This window comes from Ambystoma mexicanum, chromosome 9 (assembly GCF_040938575.1).
Source record: "Ambystoma mexicanum isolate Mex_15411 chromosome 9, UKY_AmexF1_1, whole genome shotgun sequence".
Classification (NCBI taxonomy): Eukaryota; Metazoa; Chordata; class Amphibia; order Caudata; family Ambystomatidae; genus Ambystoma; species Ambystoma mexicanum.
In genome coordinates, this window is record NC_090931.1 from 691,939,213 (window position 1) to 691,956,982 (window position 17,770).

The window sequence follows — 17,770 nt, forward strand, 5'->3', positions numbered from 1 at the left end:
GAGGGGGGGAGGCCACCGCGGCCTGTTCAGGCCTCGATGATTCCGCAAGCGGAGGCACCCGGTTGGCGCGGCCAAAGCTCCCTCTCCTCCCCCGGCTCACCTCCACCCCAGGCCGGGGCCTCTTCACTCATCGACAGCACTGAGCGAAGTCCCCACCACTACCTCCCGGCCGTCCACGGCCCGTGTGAGGCTGCAGATAAGGTCGCTGGGATGTTCGTAGGAGCTCCTCCTCGCCAGCTCTCAATGCTCCTCCACCGGTCCCTCGCGGTTGGGATCGGAGGGGCCGTTATGTCGCAGCTTCAACACTGGCCGTAGGGATCGGGCGGAGGGAGCTGCAAGTGTGCCGGAGAGAAGACCCTCGGTGGGCTCCCGAGGGTAGGAGCTCCTCCCCCTCCTCTACGCCAGGCCGCGGCTTCTGCTGTTTCCTGGGCCCTCGTTCGCCATCTTGGAGGGAGGAGCGGGCGGGGAACTCAAGGACTCGTAACTTCGCGGCGGAGCCCTGGAAAGCTCCCGGAGTGCGGCCACCACTGCCGCAGGCTTTCATCAAGCCCTGGTTAAAGCGGGGTCCATCGTCTTAGCCTATTCGTGTCCCCAAAATGTCACGGAAACGGGCGCCCCACGGAGGCCATCAGGGGAGCGACTGCATCGTCACCGCTCCAGGCCACGCCGGCTCCTGTGGCCTTTTGTGAGAGATGGCTTTTCTACTGTAGAGTACTCGGCCTCAAACTCAAATGGCGGTCGTCCCATAGGAGGCCAGGTCATTGCAACAAGAAACGCCACTTTTGTGGATCGAGTAAAGTTTACAAGTAATGTACCAGGCATTCTAGCAGCAGTGGCCTTCTGTCGAAATGAGGATGTTCAGGTAAAGGTTAGATCTGTACTACTGATAAATCTGTAATGGAACCACGCAAGCTCCAATCTCGGGGATTTTCTGTTCTCCTTATCATCGCTGCTGTCTAGTATACCAGCACAAATTCTGCCAAGGGTGGAATCTGAATATGGGTAATGGCTCCATTCATGGAGACATTCTACCTGTACCTGCTAGGAAAGCTGGTATGCAAAAGTCCATTATTGACTATGCTGTCCTCTCGGCTGAGTTATTTGGTCAATGTATCAATTTTGAAGTTTAATCAATGGCACTCAGCGACCACAAAATGCTAGTTCTCACTTTGAGGGTGGACAGTTGGTATCCGGCTAGGATGGCATATCCAGCGCTGGTGGTGAACCCTGGAGGATCCCGAATTTCGAAATTTAAATGGAATGGGAAAGTCCTGAATGGGAAACTTCATTTGGCTTTGGAAGAAGGAGAGGTAGGGGGGATAGAAGATTTTCATAATCCAAAACTCTTCAAGGAGTGTTTATGGGCTCTGGATGCAACTGCTCAAGTTACAGCTAACGGGAGGAGACCCCACACTCATGATTTTGACGAGGCTACTAGTATGCTTAAAAGGGCTATGAGGAAGGAGATTCGATCTCTTGCGAAACTCCCACTTTCACTCACAAGCTACATAGAACACCCTAAAGTCATCACAAACGCATATAAAGGGTGGTCCCAGGCACATAGATTCTTACGTTTTCAGAGGGACGGAGAGGCTATGCTTAGATGTCTGGGAGGTCAATCCGCACGCACCTTTGGGAAGTGGTAAACCGGGAGGGGAAATCCCAGGCACTGATGCAGGCCAATGTTATTCCTGAAGAAGTCTGGTGGTGTCATTGCCTGCAACTATACAGGAAAGCTGAAAGTGACCAGTTTGAATTGGACAAACTGGTTCCATGGGATATTAATTTCTGCCGGGAAACCATTCAGTAGCTGATAAGGAAGACATCTTCCTCTAAGGCTCCAGGGCGTAACGGGCTGACACACTCTCTTATGAAGGCAGATGCACCGTTCTGGTCTTGGATTTTGTGAGACCTGTTTAATAACATCTTAAAGTTCAGAGAGTTCCCAGTCTTGTGGGAAACTGAATTAATTATCCCATCTATAAAAAAGGGGATCGGACCTCTCCTCTCAACTATTGGCATAAAGCCCTGTTGAATGTGAAGAGCAAAATCTTTGCAATCATAGTACTCAGGGAACTTGAGGACTGTGTGGAAGTAAGGGGTATCCTGCGCAGAGAGCAAATTGGCTTTAGGAGAGGCCTCTCTACTTCACTGAATGGCGTGATCGTGAATTTGGCTACAGCAAGATCATGGTTGAAGGGAGGTATAATTCTTGGCATGGTTGGATCTTTCCCTCACCTTCGATACATTAAATTGAGGGCGCCTCTCGAGCAAACTGCAAACCTGGGGTATCCCTCAGGGCTTGTTAACCATCTTGATTCATCTTCACGCCAACTCCAAAATCCAGGTATGCCAGGACAGTGAGGGACATCTTTCAATACCGATTCCGATGGGCAGTGGTGTAAGACAGGGATGCAGATTGGCCCCCTGCCTCTTTAACCAGTAGCAGTTGGTCGGGCATTATCCACAAGTGCTCTGGCCAGCCCCGAGATTGGATCTAGGAATATATTGTGGCTGGTATACGCGGAAGATGTAGGCCTATTGGAATATATGCCTGTGGGTTTGCAGAGGCAGTTGGATGCATTTAGTCAATATGCAGAGGAAAATGAACTAACCATGAATCCTTCCAAATCAAATGTAGTTAGATTTATCCGGAGAGAGAAATGTGTCCCAAAATCTGACTCACAAACGAATAGAACAGCAGTCCCTGTGGTCCCAGAGGTTAAATACTTGGGATTTGTGCTCAGGTCAAGTTTATCCATGGTCCCTTTTGTGGAGGGATTGTATCATGTGGCGGACCAGCTTTGCTCCCAAATGAAGAGACTAAGTGCACAGTACTGTAGGTTTGCCATACTTCCTCAGATCCGATTCTATAGCAGCAAAGCTATTCCAAAAATCCTGTATGGCCTGGAGATAGACCCGCGCTCATGGTCTGTAGATTTGGTGAGGATAGAGGGGTGCATTTGGAAAAGAGTATTGAGTCTGCCACCATCACTACCAATGGCTAGTCTGCGGTATGAGTTGGGATTAACATCTTTAGCAGCCCATTTGGATAGCAGACCCATCCTTTATTACAGGCATATATTAGTACCAGAGAGGGAGTCCTTGTATGAAGATCTAACCCTACATCTACAGATGGGGCACCCGCTGTGCTGACCCAATTGCGGGACATTGTGAATAGGATATTGCTTAACATTAACCAGTCTTTGGAGAATGTTAAAGTAAATCCAATGGGCGTTAAGAAAGCAATACTGGGCTGTGATTGGGCCAGAACTGTAGATACAATGCGTTGTTCAGCTATTGCTCCCTCCAACTCGATTAAGGATAAGCCTAGAGACAGGTTACCGGCTTATCTTTCCCGAATTTCTAACTCTAGGAGGAGAACGGATTTACTAAGATTTAGGATGAACTTTATAACAACCGGGGAGGTAAAGGGGATCCGGGCGAGAACTAGAGGGGAGAAGATGTCCCAAGTGTGTAACCTGTGTACCCTCTCAACAAGAGCAATCTCTGAGGCACATTCTTATATAATGTAGTGCGCTCCAAACCCTCAGTGTAAAACATTTTTCTCGCTTGTGAACCATGAGAAGAGGCTTACATCACTCAGAGATTGGCATCGGGGTATGGATTAAGTGTGGTACTTGAGGTACTTCGATTTTTAAATGTTTTAGGTTTTATTAAATTGTACAGTTAGTTCTATACCTTTTGTGATGAATTAAGTTACATGATTAACCTAGGGAAGAATTAGACTTTTCTTTTTTATGCCTGTATTTCATTCTTTATTTTTCATTCTTTGCTTTGCTTTGTCTCTTTTTTTGCCTTGAGCACTTTTATTTTTTTATTGTTCATGCTGTTTAAATTTTTTATGTATTGGTGAAAAGTCTTTTTTGACAATAACACAATTAAAAAAAGATTATTAAGCTCCTGTAGTATAGTGAATTGCTTCTGTATGTTGGCCTACATATACTCAAGGAATTTCCAAAAAGAAGGGTCTGCAACCTGCGGCTCTAGAGATTTTTTGGGTTCTATGTTCCTTCATTGCGGGAATATTTTTCGATTAGTTTTTTGCCAAAAATATTTTTTCAAAAAAACAAATTGAAAAATATTCTTTTTCTTTTTGGGGGCATCTCCCAAATCCCTATGCTATAATTTAAATCTTATTTCCAACCCATTACCCCTTATATACACTTAACACACCCTATATTTTTTGATTCGTTTATTCTGGCGATGAATGAACTTTGTACCATTTTTTTTAATACAACTCACATTTTAGCCCTTGTCATTATATAGCCTGGGTAGGGCTGATGGAAATTGTAGTGTAAACATGGCAAACAGTTGCAACATAGGGACATTCCTTATCTGAATGCCAGCACCTTTGGATCAGATCAGAAAATAAAAAAAAGTCACATTGGCATTACTAAACTTCAGGGGTACAGTACATTTCTACTGTATGTTGGCATAGGCTTAACTATGGAAAATGAAAAAAAATGGACTGCAATATTTAGCTCTTGAGATGTTTTGGACTACAACTCACATTAGCCCTCCCTGTTGAATATACTGGGAAGGCTTAATGGAAGTCATAGCAAAAAAACATTTGGTGAACATTGGCATCACTCTTTGAATGAAAATGATTTTGGTACATGGCAAATGAAAAATCTAAAAACATACATTTACACCAACGCCTTGATGGAACAAGGCCATGGCCACAAAACTAGGTTTCTTTTGGAACACTAGCCAAGGCTTTTGTAAAGGTTTCCAAAGGAAACAAAAAGAATTAATTGCTAATGACCTTTGACTCGCATAACGGATTTGGCTGTTGACTGTTGACTCGATTTCCGGATGAGAGGGGAGGTCTGGGGTTATTCTGTCCAGTAGTTAAAATATTTGATGGAGAAGGAGGTGTCCCATTCTCCCAAAATTATAAGCATATCTCCCATGCTGCATTGCAGCAGAGAGGTTGACGGGATTTTCAGAAATGTAAAAGCAGCTATTTTTTCCAAAGATTCTGTTGCTAATAATCTTTGATTTGCCAGATGGATTTGGATGAAACTTTCGAAACCAAGAGATTGTCAAGGTCATCCACCAAAATGGAAATTCTGGGTACAATTCATCCAAAAATGAAAAGGCTGTGAAAAAAAGATAAAAACACAGTTTTCAGCCTACTCCAATTTGTTTTCCCGTAGAGAAAAAGTGCAGTCATTTTTTAACAACCGTAGCGTGAAAACCGCTTGTAAGATTTGGACCAAATAAGAAACAATTTGGGTACAAAGCATTGTCTTAATTTCCTTGACTTGTTTGGGGTAAATCCATTGAGTTGTTTTTAAAATATCCGACAGAGAATGGGGTGCACAATGCTCCTTAAAATCTTTATATTGGTCTTGGTGCTTTACAGCAGAGAGGATGAGAAAGGCTAATAAGATTTCCGAACGGGATCTGGGGTTATTCCGTCCATCAGTTTTTAAAATATTTGATGGAGAAAGGAGGGTGCCCCCTTCTCCCAAAATTATAGCTATATATGTGTCCCACAATGCATGTCCCACAATGCATCAGCAAGACTTTTCAGAAATGATAAAAGCTGCCTTTTTTCTCAATGCAAGAGAGAACCGCAGTTATAACGGGTATAAGCAGGGTTAGCCCAAAAAGAAAAGTGGAAAAAATGCTATTTGGAAGAGGAAAAGCTATGAAATTGCATCAGGCTAGAGGTGGGGTGGGGGAAGAGGACACCGTGTGAAATTGGGGCATTAGGGTGTGGAGGCTGGTGACCAAGTTCAGAGCTAGAACATTTTCACATAACCGGGGTTATCCCGTAGTTATGATCCAAAACGATATCGGAAATGAAAGTGCGTCAGATGAAAGGACGAGTGTTACAGAGTATGGGAGAAGGCTAGGGAGGGAAAGAGGACGTGGTGAGTGTGGGGGGAACATGCCAGGAGGAGGGGGCACTTGGTGAGTGCCTAGAAGGGCAGAGAAGAGTGTGAGATTTTGCAGGCTTTTTCCGGATAACCGTGGTTATTTGCGGGGCGCCTACAGATAGCCATAGTTGTTTGTAGTACATTTACACTATAACTTCAGCTATGGGAAGACGTTTTCTTTTTAAAAAGACAGTTTCAAAAATTGGAATTATACAAACAATTTACTTTTACAGCTACAGTGAGGTGGGGGTCAATAGCTAATGGATTGGTAGTGTTTTAAAATATAGAGTGGTTATGGCCAATGACCTTGCTCAATGGCAAGGGTCTTTGGCCCTTGTTAGTGGGCCAGGAAGATATGTATAGAAGCCACAGCCAAAGGCCGTGATCACCTACTGGGTCCAGAATAAACATATTTGAGGAATATGCACAGTTCACACGCCCCCAAAAAAAAACCATCGAAACTGGTCGACCTCCTGGATGGACGATATCCCTGAAAAGACAATGGGATACAAGACCCAACCAATGTTGTTGTAGTTGAGAACACTCTTTCTCCTTTCTTACCTTACCTAGTTTTAACTCTAATTGGTTTACCTTATAATCTCTGCCAAAAAACAAGCAAAAACAACTGTTTATAACAGGGTGCCTAGGAGGCTCCTTAGAACATAAACTCTTGGTAAAATAACGTATATGTATTTGTCACATTCAGATGAACTCCTTCCGTTTCATTCAGAATTTTTACTTTCTTTTGCATTTATTTCAATTTGTATTGTTTGGGCTGATCCCAAAAAATCAGCACTTGATCTACACACCGTGGACACACTTCCTGGAAGGTGAATAGAAGAAATAGAGGGTTTATGCACCCTAAGGAAATACTTCCCCCTCGAAATATCAATGGAATGAAAGTAGATTTGGTTCAGCCTCCTTTTGCCAAATCAGTTCGGCCAATGAGAGAGGTTTGAATAGTGTACCTTGTAAATATAGGCACAGCTACCTTCTCTCCTTTCCTATTAGATAGGTGTCTCATCACCTCTTACCTAGGGACAGGCGCCCGGTACAGGGAAAGGGTGTTCTTCTGTCTAGGGACTCTGGTAGCTTACAAATTAATTGAAAAAATAAGTAAGATTACAAGAAATGTTTCTCCTTGAAAGCGTTTTTCCAATGGCATACAACAAATTCTATGTTGTCTCTGAGCAGTGGTGATGAATAGCCACAGCCAAACCGATTATTTGTACTGAGCATACAATGTTTTTTTGTGTGCATACACATATTTTTCTCAGCATAGGAGTACTTTTCCTAGGTACTGTGGCAGATCTTGAAGTCTGGTAGATGAGTTCGCTTTATAATCACGCATACATTATTTGTTTTTTTAGCCTAAATCTTTGGGAGAATGTGCTGTAAAATGCAACTTTTGGACTGATTTGTAAATAATGGCAGTGGTTGGGTAAATTGCCTTCGAAACCATCTTCAGCGATGATAGTTCACTAACTGTGCATGCTCACATAGTGACTTACTTGGTTTCTCAGTTGGGCACATGGAGAATAATATGCGCACGAAAGCCAAACATTTCCGCACTTAGAGAAAGATAATTAGAGGGAACTGTGCTTGTTCCACCAGATATGTGGAGCTTAGTCGTCAGGTACGCTGTTATGCTACCCGTGACTGCTTTAGCGATGGTTCATGCAGTCTGGAGCAGTATCCTGGCCTGGAGAGGGAGCCAATGTAGTTCGACCTAGGACAGGGTGGTCGGTCAACTTTCCTTGGACCCATAATAAGACATGCTTCAGCATGGTGGACTGCTTTTAGGGGTGCCAACTGAGCAGCTGGGAGAAGGAGATTTCCCCAATCGATGTGCAAGACAACAAGGGCCTGCACTATGGTCCGGAAGTACTGTGGCAGAAAGAAGGGTTTGCTTTTCCAAAGGCTGGCGATTCAGATGCAGGCTGTTTGGCCCTTCTTGGCTATGTGTTTCTGGAAGGACAGGTTGGTGTCAGTGGTGAAGCCAAATGATTTTGCTGAGTCCGAAAGTTGTAGATCAAATTCTTCTATGCGCATATCATTGAATAATTGTTGGACAAGTTAGTATGTTAGCAGGCGGACCAAGGAGGACAAATTCATTCTTGAATGGGTTTAGTTTGAGGTTGACAGTGGACATACAAGACTGGATGATGGCCAGCTAATCAGCGAGATGAGTGATGTCCTGAGTGCTAATTACTCTCATGTACACTAGGTATAAGGTGCCTATTCTGAAACATTATTTCCTGGCCATGAATAGGTCTAGCTTGCCTCCTCTTCTATTCATGTTACCATGTCTAAAATAACAAACTGCATTTGCTGAATAGTATGAGGGGCTTCATGAAAATGCATTGCTACAGGAAATGTTATGTTTTGTATGCTTGCCTAAGATTTGTGCTCTGTCCACTTGATATTGCTTTGGTCTTGTCAATCAAGCATAATAAATGCAAAAGGGCACTTGATGCCCTAAATGTCACTGCTAGTGTGTCAAGTTGATAAATGATCACACATAATGACTTCTCCGGCATAGGCATACCTAATAGGATCACCTCTAATTAAATTGTGACAGTGCAAACGATTTTTACATGGGTATATGCCCTCCATCTTTTAAATGTCATGTTACGTTCAGCTCTCACTAGAAGAACATCTTTATGTGAGTCGCACTTTCAATAAGCAAAGATTGGCGTTTGAAGGAAGAGATCCTTAAGTAACTTGTCGTGTTTGCCAATTTCTTTTTATAATTCTCTTGATTCTGAGGTTTTGTGGAGAGATGTAGTTACATGTACTAACATGTCAACTATTTTGGTATTAATCAATGCCTTGTTTTGTTACAAGTAAGCTGGTCAAGCATCGATATAATTCTTGTCCCTTAATAAGTGACTGAAAGGTCACCTTTTTACTGTGCTACCAGGATGTAAATGTGTTCATAATATCAACTTGTTTCTAAGTGTAGGTTAAAAAAACACTTTTTTGCAGTTTATTGTCAAAATGGTACATTTTAACATCAAGAAAATGAATGTTCAAATTGCTGCTCTCCATGGTAAATGTAATTCTACAATGCACCTCATTTAGATACGAAAAACACTTTTTTTAGTTCCAAAGGTTAACACGAGCCATATACTAAAAATAAATCTTCTATGTATTGTTTGTAACATTTTAGGTGTTTTTTCCAGTGGTCATTGTGAAGTATAAAAATGTATTCAAAGTTGTACATAAATGTTTAGCATAAACATGGTAAGTAAAAGATCATTTTTAGGATCAAAAAGTATGTCTTTTAAGAATCTTAAAAAGTGACCTATGTACTTGCAGAATAAGGTCATCACTTACCTGAATGCGTACTGCTTTGTCGAAGATACAAAACAATGAAAAATGCCATGTCAATTGACATTAGTACACATTCATAAACATCAAAGGTACAGTACATTACAACTGTATTCTGGCATAGGCATACCGATGAAAGTTGGAAGCAGGGACTGTAGCCTATGGCTCTGAAGGGGTTTCAGACTAAAATGTCCATCATACCTCCCTAATATCCTGTGTAGTGCTGATGGGAGTTGTAGTTAAAGCATGTGGAAAATAGTATTAATGTGTGCAGCTCTGGATTACATAGGAAAATATAATGTTAAATCACCTGAAATTACTCAATATTACTTAACACCATTGGAACAGTATTTTACTATTGTATTCTGTCATATTAATACCTGAATTAGTGCACAATTCCCAATTTTTGTCCCTGAAACTGCTATACAGTAAATAAAAAGGTCACAAACCTACAGTACCGTTATGTCCACAGTATACAATGTGTGGTCAGAGTCAGAAAATAAACGAGGAGCATAGCTTATTATTTCAGGTGCTTGCACTTCGAAAATTAACAGGCTTAACACATTTCCCATGGCCACATGTAGAAGTAATACCATTTGGTACACACCACCACCCGTCATTCTAATTCTGCAAAGGATAGAGCATGGTAAGAACGGTAAGGCATATGTGCAAAGAATTGGGGGAAAACCTGCATAGGTGTTGTGTACAGTACAACTGTGACTTATACTTTTAGGGCCCGATTCATGGAATAATTTGCACTGTAAATGGGGACTTTGCACTCCCAACTGCCTGCAAAATCTCATTTGTCGATTCATGGAATCGACTGTGCAGCACTTTTTCGTACTTTGCGGAGACTTCACGCTGGCTCGGCACGTCTCTGCGAGCAGCCGAGTGCTTTGCGCGAGACTTCATGCAGAGCGTGGCTTGTGCAGAAATCAGGGAACGGAGGGGCGGAACTCGTAAAATGAGGAAGAACAAGGGAAAATGTGGGAGTTATGGGGAATGGCCCGCAGGCAGTCCATCCCACGCCCACTATTGCGCGGAACGATACTTATTGATGGATCCGACTGCGCAACCTCTCTGCAGGGAAATGGCCATGCAAAGCCCTCCCTCTATCCGCCAAGGGTTCGCATGCACATTTTCTAAGTTTTACCCGAGTTACGATAAATCGTACACATGTTGTTGGGGTGGCAATAACAGTTACGGGGGACCCTGCGCAGGGTCCCTGAGATGCAGGTCTTCTTGCAGCGGACCCCACGCACTGTTTTAAGGGTGTATGTATTTGTGCCTGGGAAGCACGCAAATGTAGCTCTTTCTGCATTGCATGGGGCCATGTCAGGGGTGTTCCAGCCGCGACTTACGTATACGGTTACTTTACACAAATAAATCCATGAATACGTGGAGCGCGCAGGCTCACGCAGAGTCGTACTCGGCACGCGGGCATTGCGGGACCTAAGTGCACTTTTCCATGAATCGGGCCCTTAGTGTACTCTTATGCACTGTACAGTACATCGGTTGCTAGATAGCCAGGGGAGGCATGCCGTTGGTCTTCAAAAGAAAAAGAAAGAAAAATTTAAATATGTCTACTTACCATTGTGTGCAACTTAATGCATACCCAATTAAAAATGAGCATCGTTTTAATAGAATGTACCACAGCATGTAATTATTATAATTATAAATGGTTTTTTATAATGCGCTTAATACCAAAGATGTTTCTAAGCACAGACCCGTGATTCAGACCTGTGTTGCTCTGCGTCATCTTGCTTCCAAGAGGAACTAGTTGCCACTGAGCTATACTACGCGTATACTGTATACTGTACTGCAATCCATACCTGATCACAGGGGTGGGGACGGCACACTATGAAGCTGGGGGTTGGACTTTGTGAGCCAAAAAAAAGTGTTCAGTTCTACAAACAAGGGTCCAACACAGACATTTTTTTTAAATGTACACCTCCCCATGGCCACTGAAAAATAATCCTTTCCCTCACACACAAATGCCTCCATGATTTCACCCCCCCATACTTGGCTCAGCGGGTTACCATGCCTACCTCAGCAAGGCCATCCAGACTTGCCTATACCAACATGATCACCAAACCCATAACACGCAGCGCACGCTGGCGGCTCCAGCTTCCCTGCTACTGCAGCTACCCACTGGAATGCCCTACGCACATCAGGGGAATTGACTCCCACTTAGCGTTCCGCAAAGCTATCAAAAAAACGCTATTTGTCTAAACTGCTACATGTCTGTAACTTGCCAATATGCTGTAACTAAGTAACCACTGCCTCCTATGCAATCTTGTTTACGTACACCTTCTTGTAACAAGCGCCTCAATGCCTTTGGGCTGTAGCGCGCTATACAAATGTAAAAAATAAAAATAAATAAATAAATAATCATAGAGCTGTGAAGTGGCCTTGGGCGGCGGGGGATCATAATGACACCAGATCAACTACTCTAAACCACCAGGTTCTCTCTTGCTAAACAATTGTCCTCTGCCTCCCCCACTAACCAACTCGCATCTTGAACTCCCACAACTTTACACTACTCCCAAGACCATTGCACACGGCAGTGAGCTGCAAACAAACATGCCACATTAACAGAGCAAAGCCACGGCTCACTTATCGAGTCCTATAACCCCCCAGCAGTCCACGCCTGTTTCTAATCCGGTTCTTGCAGCACTCACTTCAACTGATCAATCTTCCGATCCCCTCCCCCAGCATAAAACACACGCTTAAGTGATGTTATCACTAACTAACCTAGAATTGCATCGGCACTCAGAACTCTGGCTCTTCCGGGCAGCAAGCATCAGCACTACAGGATTTCCCCCTGCCTTCCCCCCACCCCACTACCATCCCCCTCCCTCTATTTTTGTACTGTCTTGCCACAATGTCATAGAGGTGCAATACAAGCCAATTTATATTACATCACATTGTGTTTCAGTTGGGAGTGCTGTCGTCCAAGGTCAATTGGTAACAATAATTTAAGTCTCAGTCACCTGTTGGAGGCAAGCAGTTAACCCGTGAATAATACTTGGCCAGAAGAACCATGTTTGCAGGAGGCAGTGACTAACCATTTAACAATTCTTCTACATTTCACACAGTCCTTTCAACCCCAAGGCATACTTTCATTACTAGCCATTACGCAAGTAAAATGAAGCTGCGTGAGGAATGGCCACAACATGCCCCCACACACACCGAAAAGCAAGCTAAAGGCCAAACCAGGCGCAAGCCTCCGCGTTCACCCCTGACCCATCATTCAGTACCCTTGTGAGAAGGTGCGACCTCAACCACAAGTACAGGCTGCACCCCAGCTAAATCGCGCACCTCACCTCGCAAGCCAAGGCTGCATCCCTGCAAAAAACGCATGCCCTCCCTCTCAAGCCCCAGCTGCACATCTGCGAAAACACATGCCCGTCCCTCGCAAGGCCAGGTTGCACCCCTTGTGGGATCTATTAACTCACTTATGCTCTGCCCTGCGGCATCACTGTGCGCTGATGGTGCCAGAATTATCAAAATGGCAGTGAAAACCCTTGTGCGTGCCAAAACCTTTGAAAACTGCGCCCTACAAAGCACAATGAGATGGCTGCCAAATCTACCATACATGTTGTCAGTGGTGGAACAGAGATCTCACTCCTGAAACATGTCACTGGGCTGCCCAACAAGTAAAAATGGATCCTGCATGAAAAGCAGTGCTTTGCTGAAAGAAATCCAAAATCTTGCATTTAAATCTTTTTCTTGGTTGCTGAAACTGCAGAATGCTGGCACAAAACACCCGCAAACATCCCATATTCTTGCTGGATGCTATAAATCAATTAGTTCAAGAAATCATTATGAACAGACAATGTTCTTAAAAGCTGAATTTGTCATCAAAACATTCACAGCAAAAATGTGCCTGCCTGTGAAATCTGTCAAAATCTGGGTGCAGTAACCGTGGCTGCCTGTATGACAGATGTCAGTAGATTGCATTAAAACTGTAAACTGGTAGAACTGAAATCTAATGTCTGAAAACTAAATGACCTGTTATTGAGAGTACCCTAGGTTGTAACTATTTAAATCCCATGGTTTAGAATCTGGAATAAGTGTCCTAGCTGCTTGTTTTGAAATTACAAATTTGTTTTAAACCAAGAAAATAATGTAACAAAATGATATTGAATGTAGGCCTGCCTAAAGCAATTTAACCAGTCCAACAGCTTCCCCCACAGAGGCCAGGCATCTCCCTTTTGCTCACTCCACCAGGAAATCACACCTCTGTGATGATTAGATTAGGGGAGGAGAATTTGGTCTGCCAGGGGAAGAAGACAATGGACTTCCTCCAGTCAAAGGAAGGCTACGTTTGAAGAGTCGCAAAATGGCCGGGGCCTCTGGAGGAAATATGAGGAGACTGCTTCTAACTGCAGAGAGCCAGAAGGAGGCGGAGACAAACAGCCATTTGGGGCGGGACATTCACAAAGAAACATTTTGTTAAAGACATATCACTCACCACTTAAAATTGTTTAAATTATAAAATCACATATTTGTGTATCTAAATTCTGACTGTATATTTTAAGAGGCAGCAAAACCGTGTGGCATGTTTTAGAAGGAAACGGTGGAAAAGGTGGTTTTACACCAAATGTATTTGTGCCAGAAGTATGAAACGTTATACCCTTATGCCCATGTTCAACGTGCATATTTGTGCAAATTTTCAGATAGACTGGACATTGTGTTCCGGTCAAAAAGGGCAAAATTCTTTCTAAAGCAGACAAAAGATCCCACAGCGACGAGACTTGGAGGAGTGTCTGCTGCACAAAATATGTGATTTATATATGTTATTGTTCTAGAGATTGCACACATGTAAATATGTATTGTACCAAAAGTAGATTTTATGTTCAAAGGGACAAGGGGAGGATTCTCTGACTCATAAACTCACACAATCATGGTGACACCCTGTTTTCTCCTCCAATACAAGGGAGAGAAGAGATTCTAGCCTATCGCCTGCCTAAGGGGGCACGCTTAGGATAAACCAGCACACACCCCTTTATCAAAAGCATAAATAGAGACAGCTCAGACTGAAAAAAAACACACAGATTCACCCACTAACCGATTGCTGGCGAATCACCCTGCGAGAGAACCATCCACATTCCCTGCTCCAGACCACAGAAACATGGCAAGCAGAAAAGCCCATTCCATTAGTTGAACCATTTTCAACTAGGCCTTGAATTTCCAGAAACAGAAAGAATTCCAGAGACCTAAGGGGAACCAAAGAAACATTCGGTCTGTGCTGTAACTTCTTTCCTGCTAAATAATTATCTTCAGAACCAAGAAGGGCAGATTAAACCGATCTTGTCCAGTCCTGTCATGCGGTGCTCAGAGCGCCTTGCTGATTGCAGACCCAGTCCAGTCCGGTGTGCCCAGCAGTCTATCCCAGAACCAGAATCCCTGACCAGAATACCTGACGGTTCTGTTTGAAACCCATACGGTGAGTATCTATAGAATAGAACTGTGTCACTATCCTATGAACTGTCCTTAGTCCAATCCCTGTCTTAAATCCATCCTATCCTGTTTGTAGAACCTGATATTGTTAGGAGTAGTTTGAATTGTCAGAGCGTGTCTTGAGCTGAGTTCTCTTATTTGTATTCTAAAATCATAAATCAATAGTGTTGTGAATAAATAAATTGAATCCCAGAAAGAAATTGATTATCCACTACATGAAGGGCCCCTGGCCAGGATTGATATAGATTCATTTGTGGTATTCTCCTTTTCTCTAGTCATAATCTAGTATAAGAAATCTTTTTGTCATTTTAAAAGTACATCCCTGTTTTCCCATTCTTGCGCCTGTCTCAGAATAGCGAACTCCACAAAACGTCCATAACTTTCTCAAATTTTATGCTAGAAACAAGATTTCAATTTCTGCTTGTATCATCCTCCGCTTTCCATAGAACCAAATCCATATAGTTCTCCCGCGATCGCGATTACCGCATGTGGAAAAGTTTGCCGCAAATTTTCGTTTTGGCAAAATATTACACGTGTGAAACAGGTTTTGATTGCACCCGACCTCAATTTTATGATTTCCCATTGTTCCTTAGTATCAAATCATTGCTAGTGTTTGTCTGCAAATATCTAAAGCGGCTCCCATAAGAATTTAAACAATCTTAGCAATTTAAGCCATATTTAGTGTTTTACCCAATCCATTCTCAGATAACTTTAAAACCATTTTGACAGTTTGCCAATCAGTTCTGTTTCTCTCTTGTGTTTGCTGGGGGGAAATTGGCATTGACATTTTGTTTGAATTCTGCATTCCTGAATACCTGCTCTCTCTCCTCCTATCTCTTTACATTGCTTGTTGGGGGGTTGAGGGTTGTGCATGGGGAAATAGTAACCACATTGCTATTTGAGTTGAATACACGCAAAAGTATTATTTCTGTGCTGAATTGTTTTGTTCACTATTACTCTTTGTGATTAAAGAGATTGCTTAGTGTTACATCACCCCATTGGTGATTATTGTATATCCATTAAACATAGTGTGATTATATTGTAACTACATAAATAAATATTTTAACTTTGCAAACAAGCATGATTCCTGGTTCAGTGTGACCGGGGGGGTGCCAACAGAGGGGCGTGACATGAGTGGTACATCGTTCAGAATAAAATAACTTTTAGACACAAAGGGGGTCATTACGAGGTAGGTGGTAAGGGATTACCGGCACCGGTAGGGACACCGGTGCCGGTAATCCCTTACCACCCTATTCCGAGGTCCCTTAGCGGGTCCCTCCCTTAACACCTGCTTTTACCAGGCGTAATGGAAGGGACCCGTTAAGGGACTTCAAAGCTAATAACGGTACCACAAATTGCGGTACCGTTATTAGCTCCATCCCATTCCAGCCCTATGGGGGCTCGAATGGGAATGGGGAATGGTTCCCGGAATGGGGACTTACCGGGTCCTCCAAGGTTGGAATGACCCGGTAAGTCCCTATTTCGGGAAGTCGGAATGCAGTAAGGGGGTAGCCATGGTGCTAATAGCACCATGGCTACCTCCAACCTCGTAATGACCCCCAAAATAAATAAGGATTTCAGTTGTGCATTACACGCTAGGCGTTAACTTAGGTGAAGTGCCGGATTGAAATCACTTACACCCTGCGAAAACGTGTGTCTCACCTCGCAAGCCCACATTGCACCCATGCAAAAATGCGGGACCTCCCTCACAAGGCCAGACTGCACCCCAGTGAAATCATGCACCTTTCCTCGCAAGCCCTGATTGCACTTCTGCGAAAATGCAGGTCGTCCCTCGCAAGGCCATACTGCACCCCAGTGAAATTGCATGCCTCACATCTCAAGCTCACGCTTCACCCCTGCGAAAATATGAGTCCACCCCCCTACACCCTCGCCACCCATTCTGGCTGGATACCCCCCTACTGCCCATCAACCACTCTAGCCCAGATATCGCCAACCAGCCCCCCTCACATGTGACACCCCCTCAGGCAGCCCCTTCCAGTCTGGACACTACCTACCAGCCCCCCTCACCTGTGATACCCCCCAGTCAGCCCCCTGCAGTCTGGACACCACCCACCAGCCCCCCTCACCTGTCATACCCACCAGGTGGTTCCATGTGTTAAAATAGTGGCAAAAATGGCCGTTTACACAAAAATCGCTGCAAAAAGGCTGTGGTTTTGCAGCCACAATCCATCTAAAGGATGCGGGGCACACGCCTGCAACCACCAGACCGATTATACCATTTAAGGGGAGTGGAGGACACCCCCGCTCCCCTTAAATGGTATAACGGGGTACACCTTTACTGGATCAAACCACAGCATTTTTGCCGCAATATTTTGCACAGACGACATTTTTGCCGGAATTTTATTACTGCATACCCACCAGGCAGCCCCCTCCACTCTGGACACCACTTACCAGGCTCCCTCACATGTGACACCCCACAGGAAGCCCCTTTCTGCCTGGAACCCAACCTCCAGGCCCTCCTCACATGTGACACCCCCCCAGGCCACCCGCTCCAGTCTGGACACCACCCACCAGCCCGCTCCAGTCTGGACACCACCCACTAGCCCCCCCACCAGTCCCCCTCACCTGTGACACCCCCCTAGGCAGCCGCCTCCATTCTGGACACCACCCACCAGTGTCCTCACCTGCAACACCCCCCCAGGCAGCCCCCTCCAGTCTGGACACCACCCACCAGCCCCCTCACCTGTGACACTCCCCGCCCAGCAGCCCCTCCAGTCTGGACAGCACCCACCAGCCCCCTCTAGTCTGGACACCACCCATCAGCCCCCCTCACCTGTGACACCCCCCCCAGACAGCCCCCTCCACTCTGGACACCATCCACCAGCCCCCCTCACCTGTGACACCCCCCATAGGCAGCTGCCTCCACTCTGGACACCACCCAACAACCCCCTTCAGTCTGGACACCAGCCTCCAACACCCCTCAGCTTTGACACCTCCCCAGGCATCATGTCTGCATCTCACCTGAACTTCCGGGGTTTGCCAGCACCCTGAAGTGGAACACCAACATGTCCACCGCTAACATGATCAACAGGAAACAT